This window comes from Macrotis lagotis, chromosome 7 (assembly GCF_037893015.1).
Source record: "Macrotis lagotis isolate mMagLag1 chromosome 7, bilby.v1.9.chrom.fasta, whole genome shotgun sequence".
NCBI lineage: Eukaryota > Metazoa > Chordata > Mammalia > Peramelemorphia > Peramelidae > Macrotis > Macrotis lagotis.
The window spans coordinates 173,091,573-173,111,774 of NC_133664.1; the positions used below are offsets into that span (position 1 = coordinate 173,091,573).

At 35.1% G+C, this 20,202-nt stretch overlaps 1 pseudogene; it reads left to right on the forward strand.

Moving 5' to 3' along the window:
- Positions 1–7,189: 7,189 nt before the first annotated feature.
- LOC141494201 (thialysine N-epsilon-acetyltransferase-like) lies at positions 7,190–11,273 on the forward strand (annotated as a pseudogene).
- The last annotated feature ends 8,929 nt before the right edge of the window (positions 11,274–20,202 follow it).

The window sequence follows — 20,202 nt, forward strand, 5'->3', positions numbered from 1 at the left end:
CTCTACACTCATTCTGGTGTGGTGGAGTTCTCTCCCCAGCTCTTCAAGCTGTTCCCAGTGATCCCTGGACCAGGAGGTCTGGAAACTGCCCCCTCTGCCATAGACCCAGGCGCCCCTACAGATCTAGGGATCTGGCCCCACTGCACTGCCCTATGGCTTTTTCCAACCCCTGGTCCCGGTGAAACAGACCTTTCCTGTGGAACTTCTAAATTATCTCAGACCGGGAAACTGTATCACTCATTCTTTCTGTGGATTCTTCCCCTCTAAATATTGGCTATAGTCATAATTTGATGACTTTTGGAGGTTTTTGGGGAATGAGTTTCTGAGAATTCCTGCCTTCATGCTACCATCTTGGCTCCGCCCCTCATTCTCTTAAATGATTTCACATGGTCTGTTAATTTGTGACAGGTCAATATTCATTTTAATGCTATTAACAGTCTTTATAGATACCCTTAATTTAAGATAACCTTATAGTTGTTTGTCCACTTATATCATTCTGATCAAATCTATATCTATAGCCTCTAGAGACTGTAGATTATTGAGCTACTGGTTTAGGTAAGTAGTTATTCATCCACAACAAGAAATGGGATGACAGCTTCCCTTTTCACTGAATATTCTTGTGAAATTGAATTAAATCCACTGAAGTCAATTAGCATTGTTGTAGAACAGCTTGAGTTTCTATATGTATTCTAAGTAAGTCAGGGTTTCTTTTCTTAAACTCCATGAGTGTTCAAAAGCAGAACCTTTAAGGCTCTCCCCTCAAAAATGAACCTTTTCCTGGTCCTCCAGGAGCTCTTTGCCCAAATGGTATAGATCTCTATAGAATCTCCTTTAGGAGGACTAGGGAATCTTTCATGAAGCTTTTCCTAGCTTGGACTTATTTTTACTATCCACAACAAGACATCCAGTTTTCAACTAGCCTGTATCTCTAAGGGGAAGTGGTCATCTCTCCATAAAAGTGAGGTGCTTCTTTCTATTATAGAGGATGAGGCTTTGGGCCTTCTCATAAATGTCACTGTCATCTGACTTAAAAGTCATTCATTTATAAAGGCATAGATTAAACATTAGTGTTTTAGGAACAATATAGAATCAATATACACACAATAGAAGATTCTGAGTCTGATGACAACAACAGGTGAAAACAATAGGTGAAATGTAATTCCAAGCCTGGACTTCAATAGCTGTGCAATAGCCTTACCTTTACACAATAGTCCTTTAATATTTTTCAGGTACTTTCTTCAATGTGGATCTTGTTGGACATTTTTTAACTGTCAAATGAGTCTGGTAATTCAGAGAGCAAATCTTAGTGGATTATCATGTCCTTTTCCCAGTACAGACTCTTCTACAATGCCCCAACTCTTGTATTTTATCCTTAAATTTTTTTATAACATCTATAGTCACAAACTAGTTTCCATTTCAAAAGTAATCTCTTGTAAATTTCAACATTCCTAATGATAGCATTCTTAGTATTGGTCAACGACACCAATATATTTAACCAAGTAACAAAAAGTAATTCCCTAACAGACCAAAGAATTCTGTAAACTTCTGAAGATGCAAATTTTCAGCCATATCAATAAAAACAACTGACAGAAATTATCAGCCAAGAAAACTTGCAAATCAAATATTATAAGAACAATGCCCTTCTAATTCCATATTAACTGAGCATCAGCTAAAGCATGTCCTTTAAGTAAATTAGTACTAAGAATTAATATTAAGAAATTAGAATTAATAAATAATTAGTGTGATTTGGTTATAAGTATAAATAATTAAGTAATAAGAATTAATATTCATCTGCAATATAGTATTGCACAAGTTTAGCACAGAGTTTATAATGTTTATAATACATAAACAAAAACTGAAAAAACAAACAATTCACAGTAACAAAAGAAATGCTCACAAAACAAAATAGCATTCAAAACAAAAGAAAATTCAAATGATAACTTCTGTGAGAAGGGGAAATCCAGGAAAATGAAGAATTAAAATTCAAAATTTAAATTAAAATTCAGGGAAAGAAAGAAAAAATTAAATTAAATTTTTGGTAAAATTAAAACTAAATACATATAGTAATAATTCATGAAATGATGCTTTAAAAATAAATAAAAATAAAAATGAGGATATTCTTGAAACTCACCAAAGGAAAAAAAAGAAAAGATACGGGGGAGAATCCCACTTCTTACCAGCAGATGTCACTGTGGATGGCTGTTTGGCCAAGAAGAATTTTCCCTCTTCCCTTCTCTCCTTAGGGAAGGGATTGATTCCTTACAAATTATACCTGCATCCTCTAGTATAGTCAGATTGGTCACCTTTCCCATTTCTCCCACTGAGGTTGGAAATTCTTGCCTAAGACAGCCTCCATTAAATTAGTCAACTGGTTACAAACAAGTTGATTAGCTTAGAAGCAAAGCAAATTAATGGCCCTCAGGTCCACATAGATTACCTTTCTCTGATATTTTGGGGAAATTAAAATACAGGCTATAAATAAAATCACCAAATATGAGTACCTGTTCAAATTAATTTTAGATTTCTAGAATGGAAACAGTCCCTAACCTATTTAAATTCTTGTGTATTTAAATTAGGTACTACTAGTCCTCCCATTTATAATCTCTGTACTTAATTAAAAACTCAAGACCAATTAAGATTAATTTTATCTTTACATGGTATAAATGGTCTGGATACTAATTAAAATAGGAAATGAAAATATAACTTTAAGGAACATAAAACTTTTTTTTTTTAACATTCACTGTCCTGGAGTGGAAAAAGCAAAGAAAAGGAAAAGAGTCTTCATTTCATCCCCCTCAGCAGAATCATCTAGCCAGTGTCAGTTTTTTTAATTCTAGGGGCATTCTCAGGATTTAAATTCTAGATTGTTGTTTTAACCACCATTTCTCTCTCTTCTTTTTAGGTTTTTGCAAGGCAAATGGGCTTAAGTGGCTTGTCCAAGACCAAACAGCTAGATAATTAAGTGTCTGAGGCCAGATTTGAACTCAGGTACTCCTGGACAGGGTTGGTGCTCTATCCACTGTGCAACCTAGCCACCCCTTAACCACCATTTCTGTAGCAGACTATAGAGCTCAGTCTCTTCAACATGATGGACATAGCTCCAACCACTTCAGCAAGCTGAAACTGGAACTCAAACTTAGCTTCTTCAGATCATCCTCCTATTCCTTTTGCCTTAGATCAGTTTAAAAAAGTGTTAACTACCAAAAGCAGAAGAGGAGATGCTCCCCAAAGCCAATTCAGATTCTGTGATAGTTGCTTTTTATGCAGGGTGGAGAAAAACAATCTGTCTCATGTGATAACACAACCATTTCCCTGTTCATGACACAAACTCCAAGAGTTTGGTCTGGCTCAGAGCCTTCCTCTTAGGCAGGAATTAATGTCACACTATATCCAAGATTGCTTTCTTCTTGAGAGAATTCACTGGCCTACATTTTGCAAAGCCTGTCAGCTTAATTCTTAGTGAACAGGAATTAGGATATACCTTAATGTGTGGAGATAAGTTTAACATCTTAAGTATGACTGAAACTTGGAAGGATAGTATTCTGACTAGAATATGATGAAAGACCAAATATTTTATTCAAGATTAAAAAAAAATAAGGAATGGCAGAATATTATCGCAATTATATAGGAAATATAGGCACTGGAAGGAGGAAGTTAAATGGAGAGTGCTTAGATGACAATCAATGCAGATAAAAATTTGAGGAAAATTGTAGTGGGAATGCAGACCAAATACCACAAGGAGGCAATTGAATGTAATGGGGCTTTGCTGTGCTTGTCCAAATCACCTAAGATGGAGATACCCAGAGCAGGATCCTCCTTTTGGGGGAAAACATCCTGCATTCCCCTACTATATAGAAAGGGAGCAACTTCTTTCCATTAGTTGCAGAGGCAGTAGATGCTGTGTCTGAAAACAGCCAAACTGAGACAGATTCTCACTTTCTCTCAGCATCCAAGGGATGAAGGTCCTGTTCAATCAATGCATGGAGCCCTTGAACTAAGTTTAAACTTCTAAGCTAAGAGTGGGAAAAGGATCAACTTCTCCCCAGCCACCTCCCCCATGTCCCCTAACTCTACCTTTCAGCATCTTTGTCCTTAGAATTAGGCTTGAAATTGTTGTATTTGTTATTTCCAGTTTTGGGCACAAGAGTTGAGTCTCTGGATGTAGGAGTTGATCCATGGTTACCTTAAAGTCAAGGTTTCAGTCCCGCAGAGGTGTTTTGAGATCATGGGTCACCTGGGTGGAAGCCCAGGGAGCTTTGAACTTGGGACTTGGTTAGATTATGCTATATAGGAACTGAGTTAAGCTGTAAACCTAATTCCTTACCCCTTCCAGATACTAAGTTGGTATAAGGATTGCCATACCCTGCCCTCCCCCTCCCCAGTTGAAGTTAGAGGGAGGTTGTATTTTGTTCTTACTATACTTATGAAGTAAATAGTTCATTGTAAAAGCTAATCTATTAGTAGTTAAATAGAACTGGGGTGCAAGAGATCCCTAATATTGACTTAAGCCCTGAACTTAAGTCAATGGCAAGGACACTTCCAAGCCCCTTAAGAGTAGCCAAGAACCCTGGGGGAGGGTGAAATGTGGTACATTTGGACTTCAGGATGTTGAGGCCAGAGTAGGTTCTGTCAAAAGATACTGAGTTTGGGAAACTGATTACAAACTCAGCTCCAAAGCATGATGTAGTCATGATGGAAAATTTCAATTAGCCAGATATCTGCTGTATTCTCTGTCAAAAGCAGAATAACCAACAAAGTCTTACTTTAGTGACATAAAGAGGGGGACTATTTTGCTCTTACCAATAAAAAAGGAACTTGCTGTTAAAGTAGAAATGATGGGAACCTTGAGAGGTAGAGATCAATTCATCTTAGAGTTTATGATAGTAGAGAGATAAACTGGGCTTAGTTCAATGTGTTGATTTCTGAGAGTTCTGAGAAAGAATATAGAGCATCTCATTGTCTAAAATTCTACTGTGGAAGTCAGTCCAAGAGATATATGAAGCTCTCAGGATCGAAATTCTGATGATATAAACAATTTTGATGAGAATGAAAAGAGAATTCTATCTACAGAGACTCATGTGAATGTGCAAAGAATTTATTAATCAATTTATATTTTTTAAAATAGATGTTTGGAATACAAATTAAAATTTAACACATGAATAGTCAAGCATCCTGAAACATAGAATAGTCTAGGCTGACTATGAAAAGGGATTTTTTAACAGTTATATTGAGGAAATAGATTATCAAAGGAATAGAATTGCTACAAAGAGGAGATGGAATGTTAATAATAAATGACAGTGGAAAAGCAGTCATTATTTTATTTCTATTTCCTCCTGCAATTAGAATGATTTTTTTTGTAGTGGAAAACACAGGAGAAAAAGAATTAATTCAGATTTGTTACTCAAGATGAGTAAACAAAAAGAACACCTAATTGTTCTCAAGACTTCCGATCACTTGAAAAACTCATTAAAGCTACCTGAAGGACATGGTAGTACATCAGGGAAAAACCTTCATTTAGAAATAGAGAACCTGAAATAAAATCTCAGTCCTCTTCCTACTTTCTCTATACCATAGAGAAATCCCATCCAAGTTCAAAACTTCAGTGTCATCCTACACTCCTCATTCTCACTTTAACCCACTTACCTAACAGTTGCAAATCTACCTCCACATTCTACCTCCACATCTTTCAATGAATCTTTCTCCACTCTTGGGCAATCACCATTGTTCAGGTTTCATCATCAACAATTCATAAAACTAAATAAAGTTAAAATAAAGGTAAATAATTAAACTTTCAAACAATGATTTTTTTAAAAAAGTTTGTAGTATTTTTGCCTCAGAAGTTATTAAAACTTTAAAATGCACTGCAACTTTTGGGACAGTCTGTCTGTTCCATTAGATTATAAATTCTTTGAGGGAAGGAGCTGACTTTCACTTTTGTTTTTATATACCCAGAACCTAATACTCTTCCTACTGGTGCATTAAGTCATTTAATCTTTCTCAGCACAGTTTTCTTCTCTGTAGGATGAAGGGGTTGAGTAAATCATCTCTAAACTCTCTATATTAAAAAGTCTGAAGGTTTTAAGTATCCTGATTTTCAAAAAAGAAGAGGACATAGACCCCAAATGATAGACCTCTGTCCTTCATTTACATTTTTGATAAAAAACTAAGAAGATATTATTAGATTATTAATGAATATTAGAAATGATATAGTAGTCACTAGGATCTATCATGGCTTCATTGAGATTATATGTTTATCCTTTGTTCTCAAGGAAGACCAAGACATCAGGGAGGTGATGCCATGATAAGCAAGTGAAATGAATATGAGGGAGGAGTTGCTGTGCTAAGTCACCAGCCTCACTTTCTCCTCTAGAGCCATCTTCTTCCAATGACCAGATATGGATCAGAATGACTGGAGGTGACCCTGTATGCAAGGCAATCAGGGTTAAGTGATTTGCCTAAGATCACACAGCTAGTAAGTATCAAGTATCTGATGTCAAATTTGAACTCAGGTCTTCCTGACTCTATCCACAGTATCACTTAGCAGTTCCCTCATTGAGAATAGATTATGTGAGAATAGCCTTATTTCCTTTTTCAACAGGTTAATTTTTAAGTTTCTAATTATAAAGATTGATGAAGATATAACATGCTATGATCTTAGAAAAACATTTGATAATGTGTCACATAGACATTTGCTCTGGTAGATAAAATAGAGCTGTAGGATAGATGATAGAACAGTTAGGTGGATTTGGAAATAGATGAATGGAGTTACACATCCATAGCGACCTGAAGGAAAGTCTTAATAAGAAGTCCTGAAGGATGACATTGACCTTTTGCTGTTCAATATATTTTTTAATGTGTAAGGTCTTATTTTTGAGCACTGAAGTTGTGGAAGCAACAACAACAACAACAAAACAACAAAACAGCCCTGACCCTTATGAAGTATATACTGGGGTATTACCAAATGTGCATATGAAGTGATACAATGGGAACGGAAGAGGGAGAAAGTGCCATTATATAAATGTATAACTGGAAAAGCATTCAGAAATAAGAGCGCATCTGAGAAAGAGGTGGGGGTTTTTAGTGGATTACAAAGTCAATAAAAATCAGAAGTGTGATTAGCAATGAAAAAAATCAATTTGTTCTTAGGTACATTAATTGAGGAAAAATATTTATCTACCCTTAATAGGAAATGCCTGAAGTATTGCATGAGTCCAATTTGGAACACTGCATTTTGGGCAGACTTGAAAAATTTGAGAATCTCCAGAGAATGATGACCATAAAGGTGTGAGAACTTGAAATCATGGCATATAAGAACTGTGTATGTTTATCCTTAAGAGAGTTTGTTCTTTTTCAAGTTTCAAAAGGTTTTTATTTGGAATATGAATTAGGTTTGTCTTTAAAGTTATGACTGGCTTCAAAAATCATAATCAGAAACAGTGGGTAGAAGCTGTGGACAGGTAGACTTAGGTTTAATATACAGAAAAATTTCTGAACAATTAGAGTTATCCAAAATCAACTCCAAATCAAATCTAAATCAAAGGTCGCAAATTCTTTATCAGTGCCAATATTCAAGTGGTGATTAGATGACCACTTGTAAGGCATGTCAGAGGGGATTCCTAGTCAGATATGAGTTATTTGCATGATTTCTGAGGCTCTGATTGTCTTATGTCCATTACATTGAAATCCAAGCGCCAGCTTTGAGAAGTATTTTTGACTTGAAGATTTTGAAATTGGGGAACAGAAGAATAATAGAACCATTAACAGAAAGAGGGAAATGTGGATGAGAGCCAATTTATAGTTGTGATAAACTTTTTAAACATTTTGGGGGTGGCTAGGTGGCACAGTGGATAGAGCACTGGCCCTGGAGTCAGGAGTATCTGAGTTCAAATCCAACCTCAGACACTTAATAATTACCTAGCTGTGTGGCCTTGGGCAAGCCACTTAACCCCATTGCCTTGCCAAAAAAAACCCCAAAAACATTTTGCTTTTGGAGATGTTTTGGGATATCCAAGTATCCATGTCTAGCAAGAAGTTAAAGCTTGGAAGAGAAGTCACAATTACAGATTAAATGTGTGATTCGTTTACATAACAACAATAATAAAAAATAACAAACATTTAAATAGCATTTCCTATCTAATAGATATTGTGGCAAAGCACTTTTAACTATTAATTTATTTGATCTTCCAAACAACCCTGCAAGGAAGGTGAAATAATAATCCCTACTTTATGGATGAGGAAACTGAGGCAAACAGAGCTTGAGAGACTTTCCTAAGGTCACATGGCTACCTACCAAGTATCTTGAAGCTAAATAAGAACTCAGGTCTTCCTGACTTCTAGAAGCTCTATCCACTATGCCATCTAATTTCCCCATGATTTTTATATCACAATATCTCACTTTGCACAGAGTCCAGGTCCACCTTGGGAAATTTCTCCATTCCCTTGAGTTCATTGTCCCTACCCAGACAATCTAGGAACTTTGTTGTCAGAAACCACCTCCCTTTAATCATCAACTTTTCATGGTAATGAAGGTCCAAAGGTTCAAAGACCAAACAGGCTTGTTCACAGGTGAATTTTTGTAAAAGCAAATAGAGTTCACTACTTACAGAAAAATCAAATAGCCTGTTTCCACAAGCAACTTTATCTGAGAAGTTGCCATAGTCATGACCACAGTAGGATTCCCAGTAAATGTTTTTTATTCCATGTATTCAGCAGGATTGCTGTTTTTGTTTAGGAGTTCCTCCCATAGGGTGATGACCAACCTTGATAGACTCACTCATTCCATCAGTACAATAATCAGGGACAATTTTAGGGTATCTGTGTTGGAGAATACCATTTGTATCCAAAGAAAGAATTGTGGAGTTTAAACAAAGACCAAAGACTATTATCTTCAACTTAAAAAATTTTTTTGATTTCTAATATTTCATTTTTTCCTCAAGGATATGATTTTTTCTCTCAACGCATCCAATTTTGATTAATGTATAGCATGGAAACAATGTAAAGATTATCAGGCTGCCTTCTGTGGGGGTATGGGGGGAGGGAAGGGGAAATTGTAAAATTCAAATACCTACCAAAAATGATAGGTAGAAACTACTAATGTATATAATTGGAAAACAAATAAAATATTTATATAAAAAAGGAATTTCCCCCATAGGCCCCCTGGCAGTGTCATTCTTTGTAATATCTAAAATTATAGTTTCTAGAAATAGCAGGGATCATCCTTTATTTGCCAGTTAATATTGAAGTTCCTCCAGTGCCCTGCAGGAAGAGACACTCTGCCAGCAGAACACCAATAGATAGTACTGATCTGTTTCTGCACCTTAGCTTGTTGTATCCTAGTCAATAGGAATGAAACTGAATTCAGAGTACCACTCTTTGCAAGAAGCATTTAACTGTAATGCAGTACCAAAAAGGGGAGCCCTGCTTCAGATTTCTCCCTTTGGAAAAGGAACAGTTAAGTCACACTTTGGGCTTATGGAAAGAAAAGTGTGCAGTAGTCATAATTCTCCCTTTCTCTCACTCCTCTCCCTAAGAGTTTCACAGTCACTTCCCAATATTCACATCTGAGGATGTACAAAGTCCAAAGTTCTCCCTTCCTGAGGTGTTCTTTGGGGCCTCTCAGACCCAGCTGTGGAACTTTAGGGGTCACTTCTTTAGACTCAGTTTCTTCATCCTGGTTAATTACTTGACAGCAGTGTCATAAGGAGTAAATGATATAAAGTATATATAAGTGTGTGTGTGTGTGTGTGTGTGTGTGTGTGTGTGTGTGTGTGTGTGTAAAATACTTCACAAATTCTTACTATTATCTTTAGGTTTATTTGACACAGACCCAAAGGTCAGAACTTTGTGTTGACACTGCAAAGGCATTCATTTAGATTTAATGTAAGGAAAAATGTGTTAACAATCAGAATTATCTCAAAGTGGAGTGGAATATGTGGAGACAGAGTGTGTTTTCCTTCAGCAGATGTCTTCAAGAAATGGTTGATGATCACCTGGAAGTGATGAGGGGGAAAAGTTATGTTAATAAAGAGTTATAATGATGTGTTAATCATACCCTATTTAGCAATTGAAGGATTTACACATAGTGGGTGAGGTCTGTGTAAAATTCTGCCTATATTAGTCACTTCCTACTATAAAGAACTCAGCTCCCCTCACTATAATAAACATAATGTATAAATCACAATCCTCTTTGATTACAAAGGACAACTTTGTACTTTGTACTACTTAGTACTAATCTGTAGCAGTTGTACTACTACTACTACTACTACTACTACTACTACTACTACTACTACTACTACTACTACTACTACTGAAGGAAATAAATGTAATTTTTTGTCCCTCATAATTTGTCTTGTGATTTTTTCATTCTACTCAACCAGGAACTTCATCCTTGGGGAACGTAGACACTTTCTAAGAAATTCAAAGAATTGTTGATCATTAGATGATTAGAAAAATCAAAGTTTGGTGGATTTTCTAGAAATTTTGCAAATCATTGGTTCTACTTTTTTAAAGGAAAAGGAGCCAAATTTTTAAGAATTTCTCACAAGTCTTACCTTTTAAAAAAAGAAATTAAGATGGTCTCAGGCTTGGGTAGTGTTGGTAGTGGTGCCAGTTTGGGAGGCCACAAAAGGAGACTGCGGGGAAATCATGAAAGTGATTCGGGAATTAGCAGAATTTGATAAACTCTCAGATCAAGTGAAGATCAATGAAGGAGCCCTGAAAACTCAGGCTTTGTTGAAAATCCTTTGTATCACTGGGGCTGAAATTACTTCAGAGCACCAAGATCCCTAGGTTCCATTATGGTGGACCATGGCCTCTATTATTTCATCTACAGCATGTGGACAGGATGAAACGTATACCTGGAGGATATCTATGTGATGCTGAAATATTGGGGTCTGAGGATTGGTTCCAAGATTATCAAGAAAGTGCCTGAGGAAGGGGCGGCTACGTGGCGCAGTGGTAGAGGACCGACCCTGAAGTCAGGAGTACCTGGGTTCAAATCCAGTCTCAGACACTTAATAATTACCTAGCTGTGTGGCCTTGGGCCAGCCACTTAACCCCATTTGCCTTGCAAAAAAAAAACCCTAAAAAAAAAGTGACTGAGGTTGCTTGTCCTAGAGAGAGGCTGCTCCCAGTTTCGTCTAGCTGTCTTTGACTGGAACAAAGATGCCATAGACTTCTATGTGGCCAGGGTGGGTCAAAGATCTCACTGTAGCAAAGGCTAATGTTTCTTTTGATTTGACAATGAGGCAGTGAAAGAGCTGGTGAGGAAATAAGATGGGGTGTCTGGACCCTTTAGAATCTCCTTTTCCCCTTAGCTCTTATTCCCCTTTAGTCCAATGGATCCAACTATTTCAAGGGAGGGAAAAATGGTTGTGAATTTAAAATATTATAAAGAAATTTGAAAAAAATCACAAAAGAAAAAAAAGAAATTAAAAACTAGGGGCTCAAAGAGAGAGTTTCTTAATTAGAAATGTTGATTCTTGTAATAATTGCATTAATATTCCTTTTTGATAGTTATGGAAGCTATAAAATTGAGATTTATTATTAAGTTTGAGAGGAAAATAAATTAACTTATGCAGTGTCACAACTAAGAAATATGTCTTCATGTGATTTTTAAATCATCTAAGTTCCTTTAAAAAATTGTACCTGATTAAATCCGTTTTATATAGATAGAAATTCATGATATAAAACCCCATTAGTTTTAAATATAAATACATTTTAGCTCAGAGTCCCCATAGCAGTCAGAGGTAAACAATTATTTCTGTAATAATAATTATATTTCTGTAATAATAATAATTATTATTTTTATTATTAGCATTTATGGAGCCCTTTAAGGATTGAAAACCACTTTACAAAAATCATTTTGATCCTCAGAACCCTGGAAGGTAGGTGATATTGTTACTTCCATTTTACAGCAGAGGAAACTGAGATGAAGAGATTAAGTGACTTGCCCAGGTTCACAGATCCTTTGGATGTGGAAGAACAATTCATAATGAAAATTGCCTGGGGTCCTTAAACTACCACAGATTTAAAGCAATTAAGGGGATCAACACTTTCTTTTCTCCAGATGCCTTACTGAGAAGGCCAGAGACTGCACCATGGAAGACTTAACCCTTTAAGTTCTAGGACTCCAGTTGAATATTCCACTCTTAGAGTGGATGGAACCATCAGTAAATCAGGAGGTGGGGACCCATTGAACTAGTGAAGAAGAAAGGTTCTAGACCCTTGACTAGAAGCCTTATTAGACTCTGAAATAGCTGCCACTTCATTTGGGAAAGGCACTAACACTGAACTGAACCAGACAAGCATGATTGTGAATATACCTCTTCCAATTAGTAAAATCATCCTCATTCCCTACTCTTTTTTGTTAGAGGGATTATTTTACATCACAAGTCTGAACAAAGGGTAATTATTTGACCTTGTATGATCTATTCAATAGTAACTAGGCCCTAGGAACTAGCAAGCAATTGGTTTTTTTTAAAAAATTATACACACACATATATATATGTATATGCTGTGTATTTTTAATCAGAAAAACTTGATCTTTTCTCCCTCTCATCTCAAACCCTAGCTCCCCCCCCCCCAGTTTGAGAATGAAGAAAAACAAAGTCCTGCTACAAAAATGCATGGTAAAGCAAAATAAATATATGCATTGATCATGTCCAAAAATATGTCTCATTCTTTACTGAGCCTTTTACCTCTGTTTCAGGAGGTGTGGGCAGTATGTCTTAACATTAATTCTCTAAAATTGTTCTTGACCATTACCCTGATCAGAGTTAGTAATTTTTTCAGTTACCATTGTCACATTATAAATTGTTTTACTGTTCTCTATTCACTTTACTCTCCATTGGTTCATATAAGTCCTCCCAGAAACCAACCCCTTCATCATTTCTTAAAATATTTTATTTCACCACATTTATATACCATTATTTGTTCAGTCATTCCCAAAGTTATGGGTACCCCCTCAGATTTGCATTCTTTGGCTGATTTCTCACTTTAATCTCTTCCTTCTTATTTCTCTTGCCCTGTTAAAGTGAGAAGTATTTTTTGGTACCCAACTCAACAATATGTATATTCTTCCCTCCTTTGACCAGTTTAGAATAGAATGAGTATTGTAATTGTAACTCAGTTGTAACTTTCTCCCCCCACCTGCTTCTTTTGATAAATATCTATTTGAACAACCTGATTATAGGAGATTTTCCCCTTCCTTGTCCACTCCCCTTCCCTCTTTCTAGTCTGCTCTTAAATCATTAAGATATAACAAGATCATGCCCAGGCCTTCTGTATAATTAGACTCCCTATCAACTTCTGATGATGATAGAATTCAGTGGGGACATACGTATCATCTTACATATTAGAATATAAGCAGCTTATTCTTGTCTATTTCTTTATAATTATTTATTCATGTTTATCTTTTAATGTTTCTATTCACTCCTGTGTTTAAACTTCAAAGTTTCTATATAATTCTTATCTTTTCATCAGAAATGTTTGGAGATTCTCTGTTTCATTAAAGTTCCATTCTTCCTTCCCCTCTTACTACTCACTTCAGGGATTATATTTAGTTTTGCTGCATTAGTTATTCTTGGCTATAAGCCTAGCATCTGCTTATTTTATTCTAAGCTCTCTGCTTCTTTATAGTGATAGTTGATAAATCATGGGTGATCCTGACTGTGGTCTCATGGTCTTTGAATTCTTTTTTTTCCTGGCTGCTTTGAGTTTTGTTTATTTTTTTTCCCTCTTTGATCTAGAAATTCTAGATTTTATTTATAATGTTCCTGGGAGTTTTCAGTTTTTGGCTTCTTTCAGGAAAGAACCAAAAGATTCTTTCAATTTCTGCTTTGTCCTCTGATTCTAAAAGATTTGAGCAGTTTTAAGATTTTTTTTTGAAATAAGATATGATTTGAAGGAGAAAAATACACACAGGGTGAAGGTAAAAGGTTGGAGCAAAATATATTATGCCTCAGCTGAAGTTAAAAAAAATCTGGGGTAATGATTCTAATCTCAGACAAAGTAAAAGGGATAAGGAAGGAAACTACACCTTCTTAAAAGGCACCATTGGTAATGAAGCTATATGATTACTCAACCTGTATGCACCTAGTGGTAAAGCATCCAAATTCCTAGAGGAAATGCTGAGTGAATTACAAGGATACACAGAGAGTAAAATGTTAATAATGGCAGACCTTAACCTCCCTCTCTCAGAACTAGATAAATCTAACAACAAAATAAACAAGAAGGAAGTTAAGAAGGTGAATGAAATCTTAGAAAACTTAGATATGATAGACCTCTGGAGAAAATTTAATGGGGACAGAAAAGAATATACCTTTTTTCTCAGAAGTACATGGCACCTTCACCAAAATTGACCATGTATTAGGGCACAAAAACCTTAATATCAAATGTAGAAAGACAGAAATAATAAATACACACTCAGATCATGATGCAATAAAAATTACATGTAATAAAAGGTCACAGAAAGATAAACCAAGAACTAATTGGAAATTAAATAACATTATCTTAAATAATGGGTGATTATAGCAAATGATAGAAATAATCAATAATTATATCCAAGAAACTGATAATGATGAGACATCATACCAAAATTTATGGGATGCAGCCAAGGCAGTTTTGAGAGGAAACTTTTTATCTCTAACTTCCTATATGAATAAAATAGAGAAAGATAGGTAAATGAATTGGGTATGCAACTAAAAAAGCTAGAAAAAGAACAAATTAAACATCCCCAAATAAATACCAAACTAGAAATTCTGAAAATTGAGGAAGAAATTAATAAAATAGAAAGCAAAAAAACCCATTGATCTCATAAATAAATCTAAGATTTGGTTTTATGAAAAAGCTAGTAAAATAGACAAAACTCTGGTTAATCTGATTTTAAAAAAGAGAGAAGATAACCAAATAACCAGTATCAAAAATGAAAAGGGTGAAGTAACCACCAATGAGGAGGAAATTAAAGAGATAATTAGGAGCTACTTTGCCAAACTATATGCCAATAAATTGGACAATTTGAATGAAATGGATGAACATTTACAAAAATACAAACTGCCCAGATTAACAGAAGAGGAAATAAATTACTTAACCCCATTTCAGAAAGAAAGAAATTGAAGAAAACATCAATAAACTCACTAAGAAAAGTCTCCAGGTTCAGATGGATTTACAAGTAAATTCTTTTTTTTAGGTTTTTTTTGCTAGGCAAATGGGGTTAAGTGGCTTGCCCAAGGCCACACAGCTAGGTAATTATTAAGTGTCTGAGGTCAGATTTGAACTCAGGTACTCCTGACTCCAGGGCCGGTGCTCTATTCACTGCGCCACCTAGCTGCCCCCCTCCCTAATCAATATTGATGCAAAAATCTTAAATAAAATTTTAGCTATGAGACTACAGCAAGTTATTACCAGGATAATATACTATGATCAGATTGGATTTATACCAGGCAGGCAGTGTTGGTTCAACATTAGGAAAAAACTCAACATAATTAACCATAGCAAACAGTAAAACCAACAGAAACCATATGATTATCTCAATAGAAGCTGAAAAAGCCTTTGATAAAATACAACATCCATTCCTATTAAAAACACTAGAAAGTATAGGAATAAATGGACTTTTCCTTAAAATAATAAATAGTATCTATCTAAAAATGAATTTATATTTAATGGGAATAAACTAAATTCAGGGGTGAAATAAGGATGCCCACTATGACCATCACTATTCAATATAGTATTAGAAACACTAGCAGTAGCAATAAGAGAAGAAAAAGAAATTGAAGGAATCAGAATAGGCAATGAGGAAGCAAAACTTTCACTCTTTGCAGATGATATGACAGTGTAGAGAAAATCATCTAAAAGACTCCTTAAAACAATTAACAAATTCAGCAAAGTAGCATAATATAAAATAAACCCACATAAATCACCAGCATTTCTAAATATAAACAACAAAGCCCAAGAACAGGAGATAGAAAGAGAAATTCCACTTAAAATAACTGTAAATAAGGGGCAGCTAGGTGGCGCAGTGAATAGAGCACTGGCCCTGGAGTCAGGAGTACCTGAGTTCAAATCTGACCTCAGACACTTAATAATTACCTAGCTGTGTGGCCTTGGGCAAGCCACTTAACCCCGAGTGCCTTGTGAAAAGCTAAAAAAACAAAAACAAAAATAAAATAATTGTAAATACTTGGGAACCTTTGTGTGAACACAATTATAAAGCTCTCCTCACCCAAATAAAGTCAGTTCTAAATAATTGGGAAAATGTCAAATGCTCATGGTTAGGTCAAGTAATAAAAATGACATTTCTACCCAAATTAAATTACTTATTCAGTGCCATACCAATCAAACTACCAAATAAGTACTTTATAAATCTAGAAAAAATAGTAACAAAATTCATCTGGAGTATTAAAAGGACAAGAATAGCAGGGGAATTGATGAAAAAAGTGTAAAGGAAAGTAGCCTAGCTCTACCAGATCTAAAACTATACTGTAAAGCGGCAGTCATCAAAACTGCCTGGTACTGGTTAAAAAGCAGAGTAATGGATCAGTGGATTATGATAGGTTCAAAAGAAGTAGCAGTAAATGAATACAGCAATCTACTCTTTGACAAACCCAAAGACATCAACCTCTGAAGAATAGTCAGAAAGAACTTACTATTTGACAAAAATTGTTGGGAAAACTGGAAAATAGTATGGCAAAAACTAGGCCTAGATCCACATCTCACATCCTATACCAAAATAAGGTCAAAATGGGTATAAGATTTAGACATAAAGAGCGATACTATAGATAAATTAATAGACCAAAAAATATTCTGTATATCTGATTTATGGAAAAGGGATAAATTTATGACCAAACAAGAATTAGAGCACATTATAAACTGCAAAATGAATGGTTTTGACTATATTAAATTTAAAAGGTTTTGCACTAATAAAATCAATGCTGCCAAAGTCAGAAGAAAAGCAGAAAGCTGGGAAACAATCTTCACAACCAGGAGTTCTGATAAAGGTCTCATTTCTAAAATGTATGTATATATATATATATATATATATATATATATATATATATATATACATATATATATATAATTGCATCAAATTTATAAGGTCATAAGTCATTCCCCAATTGATAAAATGGTCAAAAGATATGAACAGTTTTCAAATGAAGAAATTAAAGCTATATATATAAGCATATGAAAAAAATGCTCCAAATCACTATTGATTAAAGAAATGCAAATTTAAACAACAATGAGGTATCATCCCACACCTATTAGATTAGCCCAGATGAGAAAAAGGGAAGATGATCAAGGCTGCAGAGATTGTGAGAGGATTGGGACATTGATGCATTGCTGATAGAGTTGTGATCAGATCCAACCTTTCTGGAGAGCAATATAGAACTATGCCCAAAGAGAAATGAAACTGTTCATACCCTTTAACCTAGCAATTCTAATTCTATGACTATATCCAGAAGAAATTGTAAAAAAATAGAAAAAGCCCTTTTTGTAGTGGCAAAGAATTGGAAATTGAGGGGATGTCCATCAATTGGGGAATGGCTAAACAAGTTATGACAGGAATACTATGGAATATTATTGTTTTATTAGAAACAATAAATTGTCGGACTCTAGAGAAGCATGTAATGACTTACAGAATCTGATGCTGAGCAAAAGGAGTAGAGACAAGAGAACAATTTATACATCAACATTATGAGATGAGCAACCTTGTTGGAAGCAATCCCTCTCAGCAGTCCAGAGATCTAGGACAACCATATTTGACAGATTATGGACTATATTATCCCCAACCAGAGAAAGAAAAACAAAACAATACAAAATACACAGGAAAAAAAAACACCCCTACCAAGTCTGATGAACACTTCAAAAAATTATCTCTTATGCATCTCTTTCCCTTAATCCTAATTCCTCATGCCAAAAACTACTAGTTTGCAAATATGTTTAACAAAATACATATGTAAAAATGCTAATCTGACCATTCCCAACTGAGGGGAAGGAAGTGAGAAGGAAGGGTGAAGAGAAACTTTGCAACTTGGAAATATACATGTACAAATAAATGAAAATAAATGAAAAAAAAGAAATATGATGTCTAGGCTCTTATTTTCATCTTTTCCTGGCTACCACTTGGCAACTCCTGGTTGGCAGGACTATTTTTGCTTTTTATAACAGCATTCTCAATTCAGCATAGTGTCCAACACACAGGAAGTGCTTAGTAAATTTTTTTCATTTATTCATTCTTTCTTTTTTCTCTTTTGTTTACTCATGGTAACTATCAGGTTCTCATCCCTTTATGCTACTGTCTGTCTCTCATCATTCATTTATACATTTGTCAACCTGATATTTATGAAATAATGGTCTGACATAAAACCTTGAATTTTTCTAGCTAGCATCTGTTCATTTCCATTCAGTACTACAAGTAATGAGGGTTGGAGGATGGGTTGTAGTTTCAGAGACAGTCTTACCTCAGATGAAGAAAGGGAAACCCACCTTGAGCTCCGAATCAAGTGACACCGTGCCAGAATTGGAAGTTAGCTTAAACCCTCATTTAAGAAACCTTAAAAGACTCCTCTTTTTGGCACTTATGGTTTTAACTCTCTTGCTCCAAACTGTTTTTCCAATCTGATATCACCTTATGCCCCCTTTATGGACTCCATTTTTCAACCAAATTGCTTTGCTTGCCATCTTCCATAAACAACATTTCACCAGAGCCAGGTTCTGCCTCTTCAGTCTTATTACATAATTACATCTCTATCTCTGATACAATGTAAACTCTTTGAGAAACATTCTTCTCTTTGTATCTTCTTTGCTATGTACACAGTACATGCTTCTACTTAGGCGGAAGTAGCAAAATGGTGTTATTTGATGTGTGTTGATTAATAAATGTATGGTTTTGATTGCTTGCTGAGTTATAAGCAAAGATTTTATCAAGTGACTTTGTACAAGACACCTGACCTATATGTGTGAAGAAACTTCAGTTTCTCCATCAGTAAAATGAGGGAATTAGATTAAATTACCTGTGAGGTTTATTCCAACTTCTAGATATCTTATGATCCCCTCTGATCATTTAGAGACCACACTGATGGAGATGATTCTCTTCAAAATTAGCTAAGACCACCACTGAACTTCTGCCTGGATTCCAATTGGTTCTACTATTTATTTGCTATCTGGCTGTGGGCAAGTTACTTAATCCATCTGAACCTGTTTCTCCATCTGGAAAATGAGGAGGTTGTACTAGATAATCATTATGGTTCTTCCCACTTCTAAATCTATGACCCTTTTATCCTTCCTCAAAATTCTCTTAACTCTGAAACTGGATTTCTCACTCTCTCTCTTGCCTCAAAGTATTTCTGTACTTGTCTTTGTCTCTATTGAATCAGAAACTCCTTAAGAGTAGGGTTTATGGTTCAATTTTGATCTGTTTAGCAGGGTTACAAATGTATATTGAATTGTTTTCTGTTGGGGGGGAAATGATTGTTAAAACTATTTTAAAAGGAATAAAAAACTCACAGGAAACTGCAAAGAAAAAAATAGATGGTATATGAAAATCTAGAAAATAAATAATTTTTAAAAATATTCAACATAGAAAAAAGAGTAGGGTTTAGGTCATATTTATCCTATTTCCAGAACCTATATTTTTGCACACATAAATACTTGTTGAAATGATGCAATAGGATCACTAAATTTGGAATTGGTAAGACCTGAATTTAAATTCAGACTCAGACTCTTGCTGGCTGTGACTGTTTTATCTCAATTTACTCCTATGGCACTTACTTCCCAGAGTTGGTGTGAGAATTAAAAATATTAGCCATTTGTTACCTATCATTGTTGTGAGGAAACATTTAATCTCCATAGATGGAGGAATTATCAGTATTATTATTAGAGGGGATTTCTGTTCAGATAACAGGTTGAGCTAACCAACCTCTAAGGTACCTCCAACTCTGAGATTCTACTACTCTGAGAGCCTCAATTTCCTTAGCTGTAAAAGAAAAAGAATAATGCTTTCACTACCTGCCTCAACGCACCTGCTTTTCTATAGAAATTATAATTGTTAAGCTTTCTCTAGTTATCACCTCCATACCAATTGTAAGCAATAAGTCCCACAACCTTCTATCAGTCAGGATAGATTACTTTTCATCAGTAATTAAATAAATAGTAAGCAAACAGATTATCTTCTCTCTCTCCTTGCTTTGTTTATCCTTTCTTTTCTGT